At 32.5% G+C, this 22,453-nt stretch overlaps 1 protein-coding gene and 1 non-coding gene across 2 annotated transcripts in view; one reads left to right on the plus strand and one right to left on the minus strand.

Annotated features, from left to right (window-relative positions):
- Nucleotides 1-22,453, plus strand: part of LOC6053904 (tyramine beta-hydroxylase) — a 42,104-nt gene that overhangs the window by 11,100 nt on the left and 8,551 nt on the right. The gene's annotated exons all lie outside the window — the stretch shown is intronic.
- Trnak-uuu lies at nucleotides 8,587-8,659 on the minus strand. The gene has a single exon. It is a non-coding gene; the product is annotated as a tRNA-Lys (tRNA).

The raw sequence follows: 22,453 nt of genomic DNA on the forward strand, positions 1-22,453 counted from the left end.
CAAATGTCAATTTGCTATTCCGAGCCCTGAAAACATGCAATTTTAATTATTTGCATTACCAAAGTCTCCGTCAAAGGCAATCAGCAGCCAAATCTAAATAACTTTTTAGTTAAACAAGTGAAATTCAAATTTTCAAGAGATGCGTTGGAACATTCTCTTACCACCTGGTGTCTAATAATTGGTTTTTTCCGAAATTGTGGTATATTTTCAGACACGTTTTCCAATGGGTGGGCAAAGCTGTAATCTGTGTCATTATGTAAAGAATATATTTATATTTCTCAATTTTTTTATTTAACATTTGGTCAATGTCATTTTTAAGTCGTTCATTTCAAAAACATTTGTTCTTTATTGTTCAATAATATCATTTTGTGAGTTTTTACGGTTCCAAAATTTTAAAATAACTTTTAGTGTTTCAGTAAATTTTGAGTTAGTTTTAAACAATTCTTTCAATGAAGCATAACCAAGTTTTAAGTTTCAAAAAATTTTCAGATTTGTTGTTAATTTTTATTCATAATTGAAAATGAATCAAGTATTATTCAAAGCTCTTCAAAGCCATTTATAATCTTTCAAATAAATTTATTCTTGTCACAGTGTTTTGTTAGGTTTTCCACTCTCTCAAACATGAGCAGTTAAAAAAATGTCAAAAAAGTCTGTATTTGAACATATTTCAAAGAATTTTGCAGGTTTAAAAAAACATTTTTTTCTCCAAAATGTTTGAAACATTTTTTATTCTTTAAAAAAATATTTTTTCATAAAATTTTTGGCAGCTTTTTTACTGTGCTCAAACATAAGCAGTTTTTTTTAGAAAAAGTCTGCATTCCAAGATATTTCAAAGATTTTTTAATAAATCAAAATAACTAAAAAATCATGTTACTGTATTTACATGAGTTTTTCATTCCTTAAATCATGAACATTACAAAAAAAAACAAATTTTGTCGTTTCAAATGTCAGGAAAAATAGGTAGAATCTAAACCAAATTTACCCTTATTTTTGTTTGGCACAGACATAATATTTTTGATAAATTTTATTAAGGCCGTTGCAAATATTTTTTGAAGTTCATGTCCCTCGACTCTGAACAAAGTCGAGGGGGGGGGGGGGGCAAAAAAATAAAAAAGTATTAAAATTGATATTCCGAGCCATAGTTTCAACATTTTAATGAAAAAAGTGTTTTAAAATGCTTTATACGCCTGTCCAGTTGTTGTGCCATCATTAGTTTTCAAAATATCTAAGTATTGACAAAAAATTTATTTTTTGCGAAAAATATTTTTTTTGCGGTGCTGTACATTGGAATTTCATAAAAATTCAAAACATTTTTAAACAAGCCCAAACATGCTAAATATGATTATCAATGCAGAAAAATGCATTTTAGAATGTTTTCAGTTGATTTCAGTTGATATTTTCATGGAAATTTTGAAGTTTTTTAGAAAAATATTTTTTTTGAAATATAAGTATAGAATTAAAAAAAAAGTCCGCTACATTATCACGATCAAAAAAATATCCACAGTAAATAAATGTTCATGATTACATGAATTAACTTTCATTCATAAATTCGTTCACAAAAAAATATCCAGAAGAATTCCCATGAATTATGTTTGAAAGCGTTGGGGTTTTTAATTTCCCAGGTAAGCGGGAAACATATTTCCCGGGAATTCCCGGGATCTTGGGATATTTTTCAAACAGTCATAAAATCCATGTTTTCATTATATTTGTTATTTTTCCTAGCCTAAAATCATAGAATCAGCTAAATTTTATTTAAACAAGGACAGCAAATTTTTGGATTCCTCAATGAAAACAAAAATGGAGATTTGATCTTTGTTGTGCTTTGGAATTTTAATGAGCCTCAATTTTTTATCCAATGTGATTAAAATTAAATAAGTCTCTTAAAAATATATTTATTATTTTTTTATATAACATGACTAGAAAAGTTTAAAAAATATCTTTAAAAAGGTCTAAAATGTTCAATGTTAAATTCTAGAAAAAAATAGAAATTGATGTTTTATATTAAAAAAAAATAAACTGGGGAAAATCGGGACTTAAGTCTGAATAGAGACAGGAGTTTTTAGAGCAATTAACTTGGAAATCGGTGTACTAAATGTTTTGTTCTACAAAATATTATGGAAAAAATTTGGCTTCAACCTTGTTCAACTTGTCCTGATTTGCCCGAGATGGCAGTGCTTGAGGAAAAATTATAAAATATGTTTTGAAAAAAAAAAATAATCAAACAGTTCCGTTAATATAATACCCAGTCTTTTAAAATACAGCAATTCCCCACGAAAACAGCATGATTCGAAAAAAAAGTTCTCCGATCGGGCTCAAAATTTTTCTGGGGGATCCTTAGCCGAAATAATTAGACCCGTATTTTTTTGTTTGGCCATTAGGGTGACCTACGCCGTGTTAGGGTGGTCCGAAAAATGGCAATTTTCATCGATTTTCGCAAAAACTACTTTTTTCAAAAAATCATATCTCCGCGCCATTTCATCCGATTTTAGCTGTCCTAGACGCAAAAGAAAGATGATTAGTTTGGCTATTTGGGAAAAATAGTAAGAAGTTTCGAAAATGTAGCTTAACATTTGAAAAGGTCATATGAAAACTTAAAATTCTGTTTTGAAGGTCTCGGGACCAAAGAGCCTATGTCTGAAAATATTGTTATCGGATTACTCGGAAAATTTCACATAACATATCAAAAAATGGTGAAGTTATGTTTTCGATACTCTGAGATACGATTTTTTGAAAATAAAAACTGTGTTTTTCGACGCGCCACGCGCAAAAATTGGAAAATGACGAAAACGGGAAAAATCGACTTTTTTCACTAAAACTGCGATAACTTTAAAATTTCAGCGATGACCTATACATGTTAGGGTACTAAAATTTTCGTAATTAAAAGACGCAACTTTTGGTACCATTTTTCCCCGTTTTCGTCATTTTCCAATTTTTGCGCGTGGCGCGTCGAAAAACATAGTTTTTATTTTCAAAAAATCGTATCTCAGAGTATCGAAAACATAACTTCACAATTTTTTGATATGTTATGTGAAATTTTCCGAGGAATCCGATAAAAATATTTTCAGACATAGGCTCTTTGGTCCCGAGACCTTCAAAACAGCATTTTAAGTTTTCATATGACCTTTTCAAATGTTAAGCTAGATTTACGAAACTTCTTACTATTTTTCCCAAATAGCCAAACTAATCATCTTTCTTTTGCGTCTAGGACAGCTAAAATCGGATGAAATGGCGCGGAGATATGATTTTTTGAAAAAAAGTGGTTTTTGCGAAAATCGACGAAAATTGCCATTTTTCGGACCACCCTAACACGGCGTAGGTCACCCTAATGGCCAAACAAAAAAATACGGGTCTAATTATTTCGGCCAAGGATCCCCCAGAAAAATTTTGAGCCCGATCGGAGAACTTTTTTTTCGAATCATGCTGTTTTCGTGGGGAATTGCTGAATATATATAAAATTTCATAGAAAATATTGAAAGTGCAAGGCATTTTGCAGATTTATAAACTTAAATTATAAGAATTTTCCCTGATTAGCCAAAATTTTGCTGATATATGCCGAATACAAATTTTAATGTTATAAAATTCTCATCGATTACTAAGTAAAGTATTCAGCAGTTCATCTTTTCCCCAACCTTTGAATTTCCAGACCAATTTTTGTATTATTTTTGTTCGATTTTGGGAAAACCGGGAATTCCCGGAACGGAAATTCATGAAATTGTGAATTTAATTCACGTTCAAAATTTTTATTGATCATGACCATGTGTCATGTTGAAAATTCGTAAAATCAAGAATATTTGTTTAAAGAATCAATAAATGTTAGTAAAAAAATTGAGTCATGAATAAAATTCGTAAATTCAAGAAAAGTACCACGAAAATCGAGAATCCAATTATCCACGAATTAATTAATTATAAACTTTTTTCCGTGTAAAGCACTTTCAAGCGTTCATACTTTTGCAATACTTAAAAATTATTTTCGAGTTTTTTATATATTCGAAATAAAAAGTAAAATAAAAAAAATAAAATATTTTATTTTTTTTTTTTTTTAATTTATATTTATTCAGATTTTCTCTTCCATGTACATTCATTTAGTTAAAATATTATTGAGTGTCCAATCACAATCGATGACTTTTCACCTCAATTTTAAATACTAGCAATTTTCATTTATTCATGAAATATTGTAGCTTTCGCTATTCAGTGATTTCAAATGTAGGAGGTCCTACATGTACAAAAGGGAAAAGGGATACCTTAAAACTAACTTATAAACTATATAAAGAGCGGATCAATGCAGCTGAAGACTGCAATGATTTTTGTCGAAATGCATCAATTATCTTATTGGACATAACATCCAAAGTGTCAACTTCGGCTAATTGATGAAGTTCACTGGTGCTGAACCAGGAGGAAGTTTCAGAATCATTTTCAGAATTTTGTTCTGAATCCTCTGAAGTTTTTTCTTCCTGGTTAAGCAACAGCTTGTCCAGATCGGCACAGCATAAAGCATGGCAGGTCTGAAAATTTGTTTATAAATTAACAGTTTATTCTTGAGACAAAGTCTAGAATTCCTGTTTATAAGTGGATACAAACATTTAATATATTTGTTACATTTAACCTGGATACTTTCAATGTGATCCTTGTAAGTAAGGTTTTTGTCAAAAGCAAGTCCAAGATATTTCACTTTATCCTCCCACTTTAAATTTACCTCATTCATCTTTATAATGTGATGACTTTTTGGTTTAAGAAAATCAGCCCTTGGTTTGTGAGGGAAAATAATAAGTTGAGTTTTGCAGCATTTGGAGTAATTTTCCATTCTTTCAAATAAGAATTGAAAATATCCAAGCTTTTGTAATCTTCTTGTGATGACACGAAGGCTTCTACCTTTGGCGGAGATGCTTGTATCATCAGCAAAAAGTGATTTCTGACATCCTGGGGGCAAATCAGGCAAGTCAGAAGTAAAAATATTGTATAAAATTGGACCCAAAATGCTTCCTTGAGGGACGCCAGCACGTACAGGTAGTTGATCAGATTTGCTGTTCTGATAACATACCTGTAGAGTACGATCCGTCAAATAATTTTGAATAATTTTCACGATATAAATCGGAAAATTTAACCTTTTCAATTTCGCAATCAAACCTTTATGCCAAACACTGTCAAATGCTTTTTCTATGTCTAGAAGAGCAGCGCCAGTAGAATAGCCCTCAGATTTGTTGCTTCGAATTAAATTTGAAACTCTCAACAACTGATGAGTAGTTGAATGCCCAAGGCGAAATCCAAACTGCTCATCAGCGAAAATTGAATTTTCATTAATGTGCGTCATCATTCTATTAAGAATTATTCTTTCGAATAATTTACTAATAGATGAAAACAAACTAATGGGCCGATAGCTTGAGGCTTCAGCAGGATTTTTATCCGGTTTCAAAATCGGAACTACTTTAGCATTTTTCCAACTACTGGGAAAATATGCCAAATCAAAACATTTGTTGCAAATTTTGACCAAGTTACTTAAAGTTGCTTCAGGTAATTTTTTAATTAAAATGTAAAAAATGCCATCCTCGCCAGGGGCTTTCATATTTTTAAATTTTTTGATAATAGATTTTATTTCATTCAGATCCGTATTAAAAACTTCATCTGATGAAAATTCTTGATCAACAATATTCTGAAATTCTATTGAAATTTGATCTTCAATAGGACTCAAAACATTTAAGTTGAAATTATGAGCGCTCTCAAACTGCTGAGCAAGTTTTTGAGCTTTCTCCCCATTAGTTAATAGAATATTATCACCATCTTTTAAAGAAGGGATTGGTTTTTGAGGTTTCTTAAGAACCTTTGAAAGTTTCCAAAAGGTTTAGAATAAGGTTTAATTTGTTCGACATCTCTTGCGAACTTTTCATTTCGCAGGAGAGTGAATCTGTGGTCAATAACCTTTTGCAAATCTTTTGAATTCGCTTCAGTGCAGGATCACGAGAACGTTGATACTGTCTTCGGCGAACATTTTCAGACGAATCAGAAGCTGAAGATCGTCATCAATAATGGGAGAATCAAATTTGACTTGGACTTTAGGAATAGCAATATTCCTAGCATCCAAAATTGCATTAGTTAAAGATTCCAAGGCTGAATCAATATCAGCTTTGGTTTCTAAAACAAAATCATGATTTAAATTGTTCTCAATATGATGCTGATACCTGTCCCAATTAGCTTTGTGGTAATTAAACACAGAACTATTGGGTCTGGTAACTGCTTCATGAGAAAGTGAAAAAGTTACTGGAAGGTGATCAGAATCGAAATCAGCATGAGTCACTAAAGGACCACAATACTGACTTTGATTTGTCAAAACCAAATCAATTGTTGATGGATTTCTAACAGAAGAAAAGCAAGTTGGCCCATTCGGGTATAAAACCGAATAAAGACCAGAAGTGCAATCTCTGAATAGAATTTTACCATTGGAATTTACTTTTGAATTATTCCAAGATTGGTGTTTGGCATTAAAATCACCGATGATCAAAAATCGAGATCTATGCCGAGTAAGTTTATTCAAATCCCCTTTGAAATAATTTTTATTTTCCCCAGTGCATTGGAAAGGCAAATATGCAGCTGCAATCATAATTTTCCCAAAAGAAGTTTCAAGTTCAATGCCCAAACTTTCAATAACTTTTAACTTAAAGTCACGTAACGTACTATAAGTCATACTACGGTGAATAACTATTGCAACTCCACCGCCATTTCGATTCATTCTGTTATTGGTTATAACTTTATAATCTGGATCACTTTTCAAATAAGTGCCAGTTTTTAAAAATGTTTCGGTTATAACAGCAACATGCACGTTATGAACTCGTAAAAGTTGAAAAATTCATTTTCTTTCGCTTTTAAAGAGCGAGCATTAAAATTCATAATATTGATGGAATTACTTAGATCCATGATTAAACTTCAGGGTAAGAACAACATCATTCGCAAATTTTAATCCAATCTGGATTGCTTCCATCATGGATGTAGCATTACTCATTGTTTGAATCAAACCAAACAGTGAGTTTTGCAAAAAAGTCATTTTTTCAAACGTAACATCGCCGAGATCAGAAGATCCCAAAGCGTTGCCAGCAGAAAAATTATCAAATGAAATTTGAGGTACCTGCCCAATTTGAAGATTGGTAGAGGATTTAAAATTCGTGGATGAACCCGAACCCGAAACGACGTTGGCATAAGAAATGCCATTGCTGTTACCTAACTTTTCCACGGTAGGGGTATTGTTCGAGTGAGACAGCACGAACGTTTGATTTAAAGATGCAGGTACAACCTGACTTTGAGAAAATTTCGGTTTGGATTTCGGCTGATGCTTAGCACGAGAATCCAAAACCTGTTTTCTGATGGGGCAATCCCAGAAATTTGATTTGTGATTTCCACCACAATTTGCACATTTAAATTGGGTGACTTCTTTCACGGGACAATTGTCCTTGTCGTGAGAAGAATCCCCGCAAACCATGCATTTTGGAACCATAGCGCAATGATCAGTACCGTGACCGAATGCCTGGCAACGCCGGCACTGGGTCAGATTCTGGCCATTACCGCCATGTTTCTTAAAATGCTCCCACTTTACCCGTACATGGAACAAAAACTGTACTTTGTCCAAAAGTTTCAAATTGTTGATTTCATTTCTGTTGAAATGAATCAGATAAAATTGTGAAGTCAAACCAAAGCGAGAAATATTCCCGTTTGATTTTTTCTTCATTGGTATTACTCGGGATGGGGCAAAGCCAAGCAACACCTTAAGTTCGTTTTTGATCTCATCCACCGACAAGTCGTTGGAGAGACCTTTTAAGACCGCCTTGAATGGACGAGCATTCTTGGTCTCATACGTGTAGAAATTGTGTTTGTGGTTTTTCAAATAACCAACAAAAGTTTGGTGATCTTGTAAAGATTCCGTCAACAAGCGACATTCTCCTCTTCGACCAAGCTGGAACGAAACCTTCAAATTGCAAGTTTCCTTGCAGTTCTTCAGTTGCGTTCGAAAGCTGGCCAAATCGGAGACGGAAGTCACTACAATTGGCGGTGCCTTTACTCGTTTCTCGACGGCAGAAGGCTCAGTACGAGGAGAAGGATCCTTGTCAACAGTTTCGGATAAAACACCGAAACTATTTGCCAATGGGATTGGAGGATTAACCTCACTTTCAGAATCAGAATCAGACCTCGGATGAGGCTGTTTTCTTTTTCTGTTTCCGTTAGCCGGTTTAGCGTTCAAACGCTTCACCGACGTAACGATCAAATCTTCAGAAGATTTGCGTTTACCTTTGTTTTGACGCATTTTGCAAGCAAAGTTCTCTTAAAAAGATGGCTTCGTTTGTAAAATACAACAAAATTTCAGGTGGGGTTAGTCTTGAAAAGACTGTTTAGAATTTTGGAAAGTAACTCAGGTAGTCTTTAAAAAGACTGTGAATTTTGTTTGAAATAACTCTGAGCTTAGGTAGTAAAAAATACCGCAGCTCTAGTGTCCGTTCACCTCGAAGGTTCGCAAGACACTGATAAAATATTTTATATTTTCCTTAAATAAAAGCATACACTGAAAATTTCATCCATACTAAAAAAGCAAACAAAAAAAAAAGTTGCCGCCCGAATAGGGACTTGAACCCTAGACCGTTGGATTAAAAGTCCAACGCTCTACCGACTGAGCTATCCGGGCTGTACAAGATCTGTTCAGTTCACTACCAGTTCAGTGTTTGTACAAGTTTGCACCATAATTGCTACGCAGTTATTTCATGATCGAGTTCAGACGACTGCTGGGAGTGTGTTGCGCGAGCGTTTTTCGACCCACACTGAAATAAATATCATGATTGTTGCTATTAGCTTTGCATATAGATTTTTGCAAAATGCTTCTGTACATAAACGGTGTGAGCCCTGCATATAAACTCTATCAGCATTACATATACATGGACACGACTTTCAAATATGCTAACGCATATAAAATGTATGTTCAAAGCATATGAACAGTATATGCAATGCTCACAGATTTTAATGTGTACCCATTTATAATATGTATGTTGCAAATTCATAGTTTTTAATATGTTTTTCATTTGATTATTAATAGAAACGCGCTTTATTTTTGTTTGGTATTGCTAATGTAAATTTTCAGTTTCAATTTTCTTTCAATATTTATAACTATGTTTTTTATGATGCTTCTAATTTACGTTTTTTTATTTATAAGTGTTTTTGTTTTTGGGGAGGGTTTTTTGTTTGTGTGTGTGTGTGTGTGTGTTTTTTATTTACATTCTAAATACTTTAAATAATCGCGTTAAATAGCGGTAACCTCTTTTGGCAGGCCGTTGGTACGTGGCCGGATCTTGGTGGCATTGATTCGTTGCTAACGCGCCTCGCCGCCAGGGTTCACTTTCTGAGTTCAACGTGCTCCTATCCGTGAGAAGGCCGAATGTGGTCCGGGACGGGGAAGGTGGGTTAGGAGGTAGCACCAATTCCCAATGAATCGCGACCAACTCCTCCCCGGAACGAATCTTTGGCGTTTCCTGCAGCAACTGGTCCTGCGTTAACCGGGTCAACTCGGCACCAGCTGAAATAACATGAGCACGTTTCTCATCCGCACTAAAGTGGACCCTTTGAAGGGGGTTCAACATCTACACCAAAACTCACCTTTGAAGTCTGCTCAGGTCCGGCAGAATGTCCTTGGCCGCCGGCGCTGGCGTAGGCGTCGGCTGTGACATACTTCCGAGCAGATTCTAACTCACAAATCATTCGAAGTAGCTGCTGCAACTGGCGTTGGTTCAGACGTCGGTCTAAATTCGGCCAAGTAATCTCTTCTGGTAGCTTGTTTGCGTTACGTGGATCTCCTCGGTGTGGGTGTATCAGGGGGTTGACGAGCTGACTCCCAGGTTGGCGTAACGGAATGTACGTTGATTTTCTTGGTCGCTTTCGAGCTACGGCGGCCCTCGGAGCTTTAATTAATCGTTTTTTGCCCGACGCACCGACTAACGCTCGCAGTCGAGCCGGAAGCGTAAGAGTGGACCGAACGGAGGATGATTGCGCGTAGAAGGTTCGCGGCGTCCACTTCGTCTGCCTTTCTCATCTTCCAGATCTACCTGTGGCTTGCACACCACTCTCTTTCCCTTTTCGTCCCGCTAGCATTCCTTGACCTAGATCGCTTCCTGCAAGCGTCCTGGGCACAGTACCCGCGATCTCCCCTCGACGGCGGAGGACTCCTGTACTGGTCGCGGTTGTCCAAGTCACGGTCGCAGTAGTTGGGATATCGCTGCTCGCAGAATTTTCTGTCCATGGTCCTGCAGGTGAATGCATTTGTGGGACCACGATCTGCGCTTTTCGACGCCGGAAATGAGCGTTTGAGCTGGAAGAAAAAAGGATTATAAAATCTCAACGTTCGAAACAATACCTAAATGTCTAGAACCTTTTGCTGGATGGTTAAATGTATAAATAACTTACCTACACCTTTTTTACTATTAAAAACTTCTCTTTCTTAAAGAAAATTAGAAATTATTTTGCTGCAAAACCACGAGCAAACCGATTTTGTTCAATTCTTCGCCATGTTGTATTTATGAGTGGTTATGCACACCTTCGAGCATGCTGAGCATGCACTCATAAATTTTGTGAGCATTGCATATAAGTTGTATGTGTAAAAGCATACTGCAAAAATCTATACTATCGTGAACATACAACTTATATGCGGTGCTCACAAAGTTTATTTGCGAGAATAATATCGTTTAATAAGCAGAAAACAAACTCGGTTATGTGCAACGCGCATATAAAATCTATGAAGATTTGTTTTCTAAATTATATGTGGAACATATAATGTTTAAATCGACAATCTATATATTTTATTACGCTAGTTCAAAATACAGTTATGTGCAATTGCCATATAGAATAAATCATGATTTTAGTTTCCGTGCATTTGTGTCAATATGAAAGCTCGTCACGCAAGAGAAACTCATATAGTGAGTGAAGACGTGAAGAGTGTTTAGTTTTACTTGATTAGGAAGTTGTTATGGTCATTTTTTAACGTTATTTTTTTTCTAACATTCATGACAAGAATTGAAAATTATATAGTATTGACAATTTTAAAATTGAAAGACAACTCTGGCAACTCTACCAAATATAGACATCTTCATCGTCGCCGTTAATCTCTCAACCCACAGGAAAGGCAAAACTCGGAACCAAATGAAATTCCTTGGCGCGAGAATTTCCCCTCCTACTTTCCCCCTACTTAACCCAAAGTCCCCATATTATCCCTGTTATTCGCCATCAATGGGTTTTGTTCTAGCATTCCTGTGGCTTTACCCTGCGTCGTCTTCCTCTTCCTTCAACTATTGCTTCCTCCCACCTGCCTCTAACACCACCTAGTGGTGGGTGGGCTGAAAGTGCTGTAGTGCGAGGCTGCATAACTTCAGGCGCCTCGCTAGAATGTTATCGCCGCACCATCTTCATTTCCATCGGAATTCTTTCACGGCACAAGTTTTTTTGTATTCTTAGTTTGCGCACGATGATGTGGAAAGTGGTCTCAACTATATAGTTGAGGGCATTCAGGGTAGAAGAAAAAAGGTGGCACGAATAAACTGATATTCCATCACGTTCCGATCATCACTCATTTTTTACACTTTCGCCCACGAGTTAAGGCGGAAAATTTGCCCTCCCTTTAGAGGGGAGAGTCACTTTTATTTTTACTCGGGAGCCATCCCACTTGCTACTCCCGGGGCTTTCGCTAGTACCCTGTTTGAAAAATGTCGCACGTCGTACGAGCTGTCGCGCGATTTTGATTTTACCGTTTCGATATCGATTGGTCGAAAGGACGACAAACGTACGACAAACACTTGACATGACCGACATTGTTTTTCCATCGATTTTCCTTCAATTTGAAGTCAAGATTTTCGTCGACGCAGTTTGACAGTTCTCTCCAGTTGGACTTGTTTGGACTTGATCAAATCAGAGAAACTTTGAATCGATTCAAATCAGTTTTACGTTGCAGTAAGGTTTCGTGTGGATTTTGGCCGGTTGATTGGTAAGTTGTGTTCCTTTTTTACCGGAAAGTTTCGGTCGGAGTGGGCGAGCGGCTTTATCATAACAATATATTCCAGATTTCCTGATTTCGGCCTTCGTGATGGTGGAGGAGGAGGAGAACGGGTCCCATCGTTGCTCCAGCGGGCCTTGCCGGAAGACGGGAGGGAAAGGAACCGGTCTGCGATCGAGGAAGCGGATTGGCGTTTAATTTTCCGCTGGAAGTGGCGGTGCGTGCCATACCCAAGGAGGAGGAGGATCAAACGGCATGTAATGGATGAGGCGGCGTTTCTGATCCGCCGGAGGTTTTTATACGGTGAGTTGTTTTTGAAACGATAGAGGGGGCAAGAGTATTGAATTCCTTTCTCTATGGAGGGGGTGTGCCTCCCATTTGAAAAATAAATGAGGACGATGAAAATGTGCGTGGAGGGGGACTTATCAAAAATTCTAAACCACAAAATTCTTTTTCTTTCATTTCTCAAACTTTTCAATTTTACAAATAAAGTATGATTTCGCTTGAAAATAAAATATAGTTAAAATAATATAATTATTACATTTCTTCAATACAATTCAATTCTGTTTATTTCTTTAGTTATCTTGGTTATCTTTTAACAATAGTTTTTATAATAAATTATAAAATTATAAAATTATAAAATTATAAAATTATAAAATTATAAAATTATAAAATTATAAAATTATAAAATTATAAAATTATAAAATTATAAAATTATAAAATTATAAAATTATAAAATTATAAAATTATAAAATTATAAAATTATAAAATTATAAAATTATAAAATTATAAAATTATAAAATTATAAAATTATAAAATTATAAAATTATAAAATTATAAAATTATAAAATTATAAAATTATAAAATTATAAAATTATAAAATTATAAAATTATAAAATTATAAAATTATAAAATTATAAAATTATAAAATTATAAAATTATAAAATTATAAAATTATAAAATTATAAAATTATAAAATTATAAAATTATAAAATTATAAAATTATAAAATTATAAAATTATAAAATTATAAAATTAAAAATTATATAAAATTATAAAATTATAAAATTATAAAATTATAAAATTATAAAATTATAAAATTATAAAATTATAAAATTATAAAATTATAAAATTATAAAATTATACAATTATAAAATTATAAAATTATAAAATTATAAAATTATAAAATTATAAAATTATAAAATTATAAAATTATAAAATTATAAAATTATAAAATTATAAAATTATAAAATTATAAAATTATAAAATTATAAAATTATAAAATTATAAAATTATAAAATTATACAATTATAAAATTATAAAATTATAAAATTATAAAATTATAAAATTATAAAATTATAAAATTATAAAATTATAAAATTATAAAATTATAAAATTATAAAATTATAAAATTATAAAATTATAAAATTATAAAATTATAAAATTATAAAATTATAAAATTATAAAATTATAAAATTATAAAATTATAAAATTATAAAATTATAAAATTATAAAATTATAAAATTATAAAATTATAAAATTATAAAATTATAAAATTATAAAATTATAAAATTATAAAATTATAAAATTATAAAATTATAAAATTATAAAATTATAAAATTTTAAAATTATAAAATTATAAAATTATAAAATTATAAAATTATAAAATTATAAAATTATAAAATTATAAAATTATAAAATTATAAAATTATAAAATTATAAAATTATAAAATTATAAAATTATAAAATTATAAAAATTAGATTTTACAAATCTTTAACTCCTACATTTTCAAACTTATTATTCTTTAAATTCTTGATTTTATAAACTATGTTTAAAAATATCAAAGAATTTGTTTTTATTATAAAATTATTCTGATATTTTAAATTTTAACGATTCTAACATTCAAACATTTCAAAATTGTTCAAAAGCTTTAAAATGTATTGTTTCATTACAAGGACGTAAGTGTCCCAAGGAACACATGTACTTTAATTAAAAAAAAAAAACAAGATTCTCCATACATATGTTGATTTTTATCAGAAATTTTAAATGCTTGATTTTTTTTTGTCTCAAAGTATTTTTTGTCTTTTTTCCTAAAAATTTTCATGTTTAAATTGGCTATATTTTTTTAACATTGAAAGTGAAATTTTACAATTAACGTTATTAAATTTACAGTTCTTCAAAGGTTTTTGAATATTCCACATTTACATAATTTATGAATTTTCGCAGAATTTTTGAGTACGATATCTGTCATGAGATTTCTTTTTTTAACAAAACTTTAGTTATGTTTTGGATGATTCAGCCGAATGACCTTTTCTTTTTTCAGGTAACCAAAAATATTCCAATCAGATCCTGCTGACAACCCAGCGTCTCCGTTTTGTCCCACGGAACGGAAGCTGTAACGATCGCAAAAACACCTGCACCGAACACTTCCGGTAAACTGATGTTGTCCCGTACTCCGGTGGCCATCAATCCGTGGGAAAGAAACGGAAGCAAACTCGAAAAGATGGCTGACAAAGTCCGGCCAAGATGCCGAAGTGACGAGATGAGCTGAAAGGCCAACTGGAAGACAACGCCAAAAAACCACTTAAAGATCGCGATACACAACATCTAAAATTAATGAATGTATATGAAATTTAGTGAAAAAGTTTAATTTACAGAAAATATACAATACATCTAAAAATAATTTAAAAATAAAAAAAAAATTATTTTTACTGCAACCTAACCTAATAAAAACGAAAAAACAGCACACGACAAAGGCACGACAACCTAAATAACAAAACCGTGCGACGTCGGTCGAATGTCGTACGACAATGTCGAACAATTTCGATGATCGATCGCACGACAAATACGACATTTTGGTGCAAAAACGTATGACATTCGCGCGAAAGTCGCACGACATTGTCGTGCGACGTCGTACAATTGCACGGACGACAAACGACGGACGTCCGACGGACTTTTCAGTCAGGGTAATGATGGACCATGTCGGAATCTTCTGGCTCATTATTTCAAACAAACTCGCCGTCGTCGTCGTCGTCGTCCTGGACGCAGTCTGGCCGATACCATCGCACAGTGGGGCGAGGTGGCAATCTAGCGGGACAAAATTAATAGCGCTCTGGGGTTACGTCATAGAGATCCGGTGTCTTCAGCAAAGTTGCTCAGAAAAATCAGGGCTACATTTTGGTACTAAAATGTAGTTCCAATTTTGGCCGCATAGGTGGCGCTGAAATCTAACTTTTTCCAGTGACTTCCTAGCGAGTTGGTGTCTTCGACAAAGTTGTAGATCTCACCAAATTACGTATAGTCACCGAACATGTCTAAATTCTTAAAAATAACTGTGCAAAGTTACAGTTAGTTTAAAAAATAGTTATAATTAGGCTATGAATATTCAGTCAATCTAGCGGGACAAAATTTCTTAGAAACTTCGTCAAAATTACTTAGTACTTCGTCGCATCCGAACCAGTTTACGATTCAAAAAGTTTATTTAGCAATTCTATGGTAAGATATTGACATTTAGTTAAATTAAAAGTATGCAAAATTAAGTTTAGATTAGTTTTGTATAGAATTTCCAGAGTTATATAAACATTTATACTAAGTAGTTAGTAAACATTACATTCAATCCAAATTATTTTTTAACAAGTCAAAGATGCCTATTTGGAGTTGGGAGGCTGGATTTATGGTGATATGTCAACAAATAACTTTATGTATGTTAATTTTTCGAAAAGTGTACACATTTTTTTCGCATCTTTTTTGATTTTTGTAATAGTATTTGTTAAATAACTTTCTATTGAAATCATCTTTTCATGAGCTTTTTGTAGCAAAATATTCGGCATGAGTTTCTGAACAAAAGGTACTAGGTTTCTGTCAAACTTTAAATTGTTTAAATGTTTCATCACAATTTGTGCATAGTGCTCAAGGGGTGTAAACATACTTTTTTTACATACTGTATGTTTCAATGCTTTTGTCACCACCCCCAAATCAGAGGTAGAGCATATTTTTTCAAAAAAAAAATCAAACTTTCAATGGAAACTTATGTGCAGTCAGCTAAAATCCATTTAAAATGAATTGCTCTGCGTTACGAATAATTTTGTGCATGTTCGGGTTTATTCAAAAACAATTTTTATTTAATTAAATTTTAGATGAATAGTATCGCTAAAATGTTTTTTTATTTCCGAATCTCATATTTTTTGAAAATAATTATTGCAAATCAAGAGAACTTTTGTATAATACATTTTATAACCATTTTTTTTATTGATATGTTTAAATTCTGGCTTGTAATCTCACTTTTTATATTTCTTTTATTTTTTTTTGCCTCCACTCGACCATGGCCAAAGTCTAATTGTTGCAAAATAACGTCCAAAACGTTACAATTGATTGAAAGATAAAATTACGCCACTACATAAATTGTTCAGATTTTATGTCACCTAAAAATGGTCTCAAATTTCAATGAAAACACAAGAACATTAAACTAAATACCTTTTCAAACACCTAAAACAATAAAATCAACAAAACTGATAGACAACTGTTATTTTCTGTTTTCTATTATTTTTAAATACCAAAAATTTCCAAAAAATAACTGAAATTAAAAAAACTTCAAGTGATAGATAATTTTTTAGTCTTTTAAATGAAAATAACGTAATTACATTTTTTAAAAAAACAATTTTGTACAATTGGCTCGCAAGCTAATTTGTTTATTTTTTAAACTAACTGTTACTTTGCACAGTAATTTTTTAAGAATTTTGACATGTTCGGTAACTTTACGTAATTTGGCGAGATCTACAAGTTTTTCGAAGACACCAGCTCGCTAGGAGGTCACTGGAAAAAGTTAGATTTCAGCGCCACCTATGCGGCCAAAATTGGAACTACATTTTAGTACCAAAATGTAGCCCTGATTTTTCTGAGCAACTTTGCTGAAGACACCGAAGCTCTAGGACGTAACCCCAGAGCGCCATTAATTTTGTCCTGCTAGATTGACTGAATATTCATAGCTTAATTATAACTATTTTTTTAACTAACTGTAACTTTACGCAGTTATTTTTGAGAATTTTGACATGTTCCGTGACTATACGTAATTTGACGAGATCTACAACTTTGTCGAAGACACCAACTCGCTAGGAGGTCACTGGAAAAAGTTAGATTTCAGCGCCACCTATGCGGCCAAAATTGGAACTACATTTTAGTACCAAAATGTTGCCCTGATTTTTCTGAGCAACTTTTGCTGAAGACACCGAATCTCTATGACGTAACCCCAGAGCGATATTAATTTTGTCCTGCTAGGTTGACTGAATATTCATAGCTTAATTATAACTATTTTTCAAACTAACTGTAACTTTACGCAGTTATTTTTGAGAATTTTGACATGTTCTGTGACTATACGTAATTTGGCGAGATCTACAACTTTGTCGAAGACACCAACTCGCTAGGAGGTCACTGGAAAAAGTTAGATTTCAGCGCCACCTATGCGGCCAAAATTGGAACTACATTTTAGTACCAAAATGTAGCCCTGATTTTTTTGAGCAACTTTGCTGAAGACACCGAAGCTCTAGGACGTAATCCCAGAGCGCTATTAATTTTGTCCCGCTAGATTGCCACCTCGCCCCACTGTGCATCGCTTGCTGACGATTCTCAGTGAGATTCGTACTTTAATATAAACAATTTCTGTTTTTTAAATTAATTTATACAAGCAAAAACAGAATTAAATCTATTTTCAAGTTCACAAATCAGCAATTCAACGGTCAATTTGAATAATCAGAAACTCACCACAGCAACTTCTAACTCACCACAGCTGATTTGACGTTTGACAGTTGCTTGAACATTACTTGCAGTAGTAGGCGCACTCACAGCTTGATGGCTCAAACATAGACAAACAGAAATTTAATTTATTTCAAATTCCATCAATCACTTCTCACTAGAGCCATCTAGTTGTGAACGCGCACACTACACAAATTGTTTGACAGTGCACGTGCAAACAGTTTTAAGCAACTGTCAAATGGGTGTCAACGGAGACATTTATAGATTCGAAACTGATTCAAAAGTTAGTCAAAAGCTTTTTTCCCTTGAAGAATAATATTTACAAATGATAATATTTTGTTAACAGATTTCTCAGAGATTCATGTCCCAGAAAAAAAAAAATCTCAACTCGAAAAAAAGGACGAACCAGCAGCAGAAGCAGCATCAAATGGTCACTTTTACGATGATCCCCGTTCCGTGCCGTTGTTTCGCTTTGGTAGTTTAATTTTTAATGAAGACAGAAGACTCGCGCGTGGACCTCTTGCCGAGAGGGCGGGGGTGGGGGCATGGTGCCATCAGTAAATTCCGGAGTAGACTAGCTCTGTCTCTCTCTCTCCTTGACTGTAAAGTATCTATAATAGATTGTTATCATGGTGCGCGAAAGTGAAGAAGCGTTTTTTTTTTTGTTGATAAATTTCGCAGTAACTTAATCTCTGTGGAGGGAACAAAAGAAAAATCCAAAGCGAATTATTGGTGGAACTGGAAAAGGGTTTTAATCAAATCTCAAATAAAGTAATAAGAGTAATTTAATGAATGGAAAAATTACATTTTTAAGGCAATATCAACCTGGTCGTTGTCGATCATGGCCGTTTATGGTCACTCGCGACAGACACGAACAACGAAACGAAGAAAAACGCAAAAAGTAACTCTTTCAAAACTTTTTTTTCGTAAAATTACAAACAAATCCCTTATGTTTATATATCAAAATTGTTGTAATTGTCTGTTCGACAACTTTGTAGAATATTGTTACACTCTAAAAAATCTCCTTGCAAAGTTATATAAAAACACGAAATTTTAAAATGAAAAAAACTGTTCTAAATGAAAAAATGGGTTAATGTAGATTCGAAATGTATATTATATTTCCTTAAAATTACATTTTCCAAAAAAAATTACAATTAAGTAACGGAAAATGGCTGAGTTTTTTAAACTTTTTTAAATGTTTTAAACAATTACATATTTTTTTTTGCAAATCAACAAAATTTAAGTATATTTTTTAACTTTAAATAAGGCCGTTGCAAATATTTGTTGAAGTGTATGACCCAAAGTCCCTTACTTCGATAAAAAAAAATATGTAAAAATTGAAATTACAAGCCATGGTATTGACATTTGAATGAAAAAAATGTTTTTATAAATGCATTTTGCACCTGCCCAGTTGTTTTGCAATCAAAAAATATTTTTGGAAAGTTTTCAAAATGTCAAAGTATTTAAAGACGAATATTTTTTGTTTCGACGAAAAAATTAATTTGCGGTGCTGTATAACGGAATTTCACAAAAATTCCCAGACATCCTAAATATGATTTAAAACGCAGGAAAATGCATTTTAATTTGTTTTCAGTTCATTAGACTTCTATTTTCAAAGAAATTTCATTTTTTTCGTTTCCTGATTTTTCGGACCGATTTTGGGGAGGGGGCGACATAAACATAAAACACATACTTGCAACGGCCTATGTCTGAAAACAAATCTTTCTACAATAAAAATAATCTAAATATTAAATTGAAATTTATAGAAAATGATTGGCTATTTATGATAACATTTTAAGAGTTAGTTAAGAATTCTTGTTGGTTTAAAATTTAGAAATTTAGTAATAAAAATTAAAATAAAATCTTTGCGGAAAATAATGTTTTGTTCAACAAAATAAACCATCTTTATTTATGTCTCAAAATATGACATTTAGAAATTGAAAATATTAAAAAAAAATCTATTTTGGGCGATTTCGTTAGCACGTGTTAATTAGGAAAAACATCATTTTGTAATCATTAAAAGAAACTATCGACAATTTTAGTTGAAATAGAAATTAACTTAACGATTAAATAATTTAAAAAAAATCAAAAGCTCAAAAATAAATACATAATATTTTTTCAACTAGTTTTTTGTTCTATGATGTCAATAGGAAAAGAAAGAGAATAGCAAAAAGTTAAAAATAACTAAATTTTAAATTATATCATTACTTCTTTCATTTATTCTTTCAACAAAATCGAAACATCGAATAGTCCACGATTTTTTATATGACCTATTTTTCTTTTTAATGTAGTGTGTTGTTAATTTTTAAATTTTTCAGTTTTTCAGTACTTTCAATTTTATTTCTATGAAAAATCCCAAAAAAAAATCCATTTAATCAAAATAATTTACCACTAATTTGAAGTGATTTTTTTCAATAGACTTATTATTTAAACATATTTGTAAAATAAAAAACCTCTGGAATTTATTCATTTTTTTTTTCAGGAAGCAACAAAGTTTTCATTTATTTTTAAATGAAAATGAGAAACGTTTGGATTTTGTTTGCTAGTCAAGTTTTTCCGATAAATGAAAATAAACATTATCTTTACATTCATTTTTAATCCAAACTCATAATCAACTGAGTTTTTTACTTCAATTCTAGAGTTTTTTTTAAAGCTCCTATAAGCTATTGTCTTTCATATGTTTATAGGACCTTAAAAAAAATCTGGAATTATTTTTTTTGAAATTTAAAGCATTAAAGAACAGAAAATTGTATCTTCTGACAGTTTTGTTAAAATAAGCTCCTAATCAATTGATTTAACTTTCAAATCAACGAAACCAAAATTAACAGATTAAAATTGTGAAAGGAACTTTAAATTCTGGAGTTTTTTTAAGAACAAAATTTTCAGTTTTTGCTTTTTGGGTATTTTTGAAACCGCCATATTCAAAAACATTCAAAAGCAAAAAAATAAATAAAATTTTGCTTATAGGACCTTTAAAAAAACTTCACAATTTGTCGTTATGTGCTCAAATCGAACGGTAGTGTAATTATAAAAATATAACAAAATATCACAAAATTATTCAAAAGATAAAATATATTTTTTATTAGGCCGATGCAAATATTTAAAAAAGTTTTTGTCCCTCGGCCCTGGCCGAGGTCAAGGGGGGGGCAAAAAAATAAAAAAATATAAAAATTTAAATAACAAGCCATAGTCTTCACATTTAAATGAAAAAAGTGTTTTAAAATGCATTTTACACTAGTTCAGTTGTTTTGCAATCATTAGTTTTCAAAAAATCTAAGATCTGACAAAAACAAAAATTGTATCGAAAAAAAAAGATTATGCATCGAAAATTTTCAAAAAATCTTAAGATTTTTTAATAAACCCAAACATGCTAAAAATGATTTCAAACGCAGAAGAATGTATTTTAATTTGATTTCAGCTGGTTGCACTTGAATTTTCATTGAAATTTTGAAGTTTATTGTAAAAATATTTTTTTTGCCCCCTGATTTTTCGGGCCAATTTTGAAGGGGGGGGTGACAAAAACTTTAAAAAATATTTGTACCAGCCTTATTGAGATTCCAGATTTTGTTACAAAAAACCCCGTATTCCCAACTTTTCCCATATTTTTGCGTTTTTTCTAAATTCCACACTTTATTCCGACTTGCCCGATTTCCCGACTTGAGCGGCCACCCTGCTGACAGCCATTTCCTGCTCTCCAACAATTATTAACATAATTCGCTGAAACAAAACGAAATTTTATTGATTTTGCGATTGAAAAAAATAAAGGGCTTTATTAAAATTAGGGGTTTGCGTTGAAGGCTCATCAAAACGGGCTTCGTTTCACAGGTTTGCCAAAAAATAGCATTTGAAATAATATTGATACTCAGGTCAGATTGAAAAAAAAACAAATTATTAGATTTAAAAACAAGTGTAAAAATCTTCCGGGAAAATTCCTTTTGGAATCGAGAGAAATCCGACAAAAAAAAACTGGAATTTGAAAATCGAACCTGGTCGACACCCTGCCACAGATCCTTCACATGCAGTTGACGGTAGCTTGTAATTTGCGCGAGTTCTAAACTTGATGGCTGAGTGAATAATAATAAATGATATTTTGATTAAAATGTGTCGTCTGTTTGTCTGTGGAACAACTTTGTTAAAGAAACCAAACAAATCCTGATCGAATGCCGTCTCTAAAGAATTTTAAACATTTTAAAAGTATTTTCAATATGAAAATCTGTCAAATTAGTATGGGAAAATTGCTCAAACAACTTTGCTTTGTTACTGAATATTTTAATTTAGCAAAAATCTACTTGTCTATGACCGCGACCTCCGCCGCAACCGGAACGGGAAGTGGACTGTAAAAAGCGACAGGAGACACGACAGCCAGAGCACCCCGGGTTGATGGTTTCAGTTTCACTTGATTTGCTCTCGAGCTACAATGCGGAGCCCAGGACAAATGAAATATGAACCAAGTTTGTTACATAGAGTCATGACTACAAACGAGCAAGGGGGCGGGGACGACGACAATCAACAAAAAAAACTTCCGCTAGTTCCGTTCGTTATCGCTTGGATGACGAGATTTTCCGCGTGAATTTTTAAACAATGCAACGGGGTTGATTCATTTGAGCGTTGAAATATTAAAAATGACATTTGAGTGGCGCCATCTGTTGAGAATTCCAAACAAATTTCGCCACCAGATGTCACTGCACCCAAAAAAACAAA

Source organism: Culex quinquefasciatus, chromosome 1 (genome assembly GCF_015732765.1).
Source record: "Culex quinquefasciatus strain JHB chromosome 1, VPISU_Cqui_1.0_pri_paternal, whole genome shotgun sequence".
Taxonomy (NCBI): domain Eukaryota; kingdom Metazoa; phylum Arthropoda; class Insecta; order Diptera; family Culicidae; genus Culex; species Culex quinquefasciatus.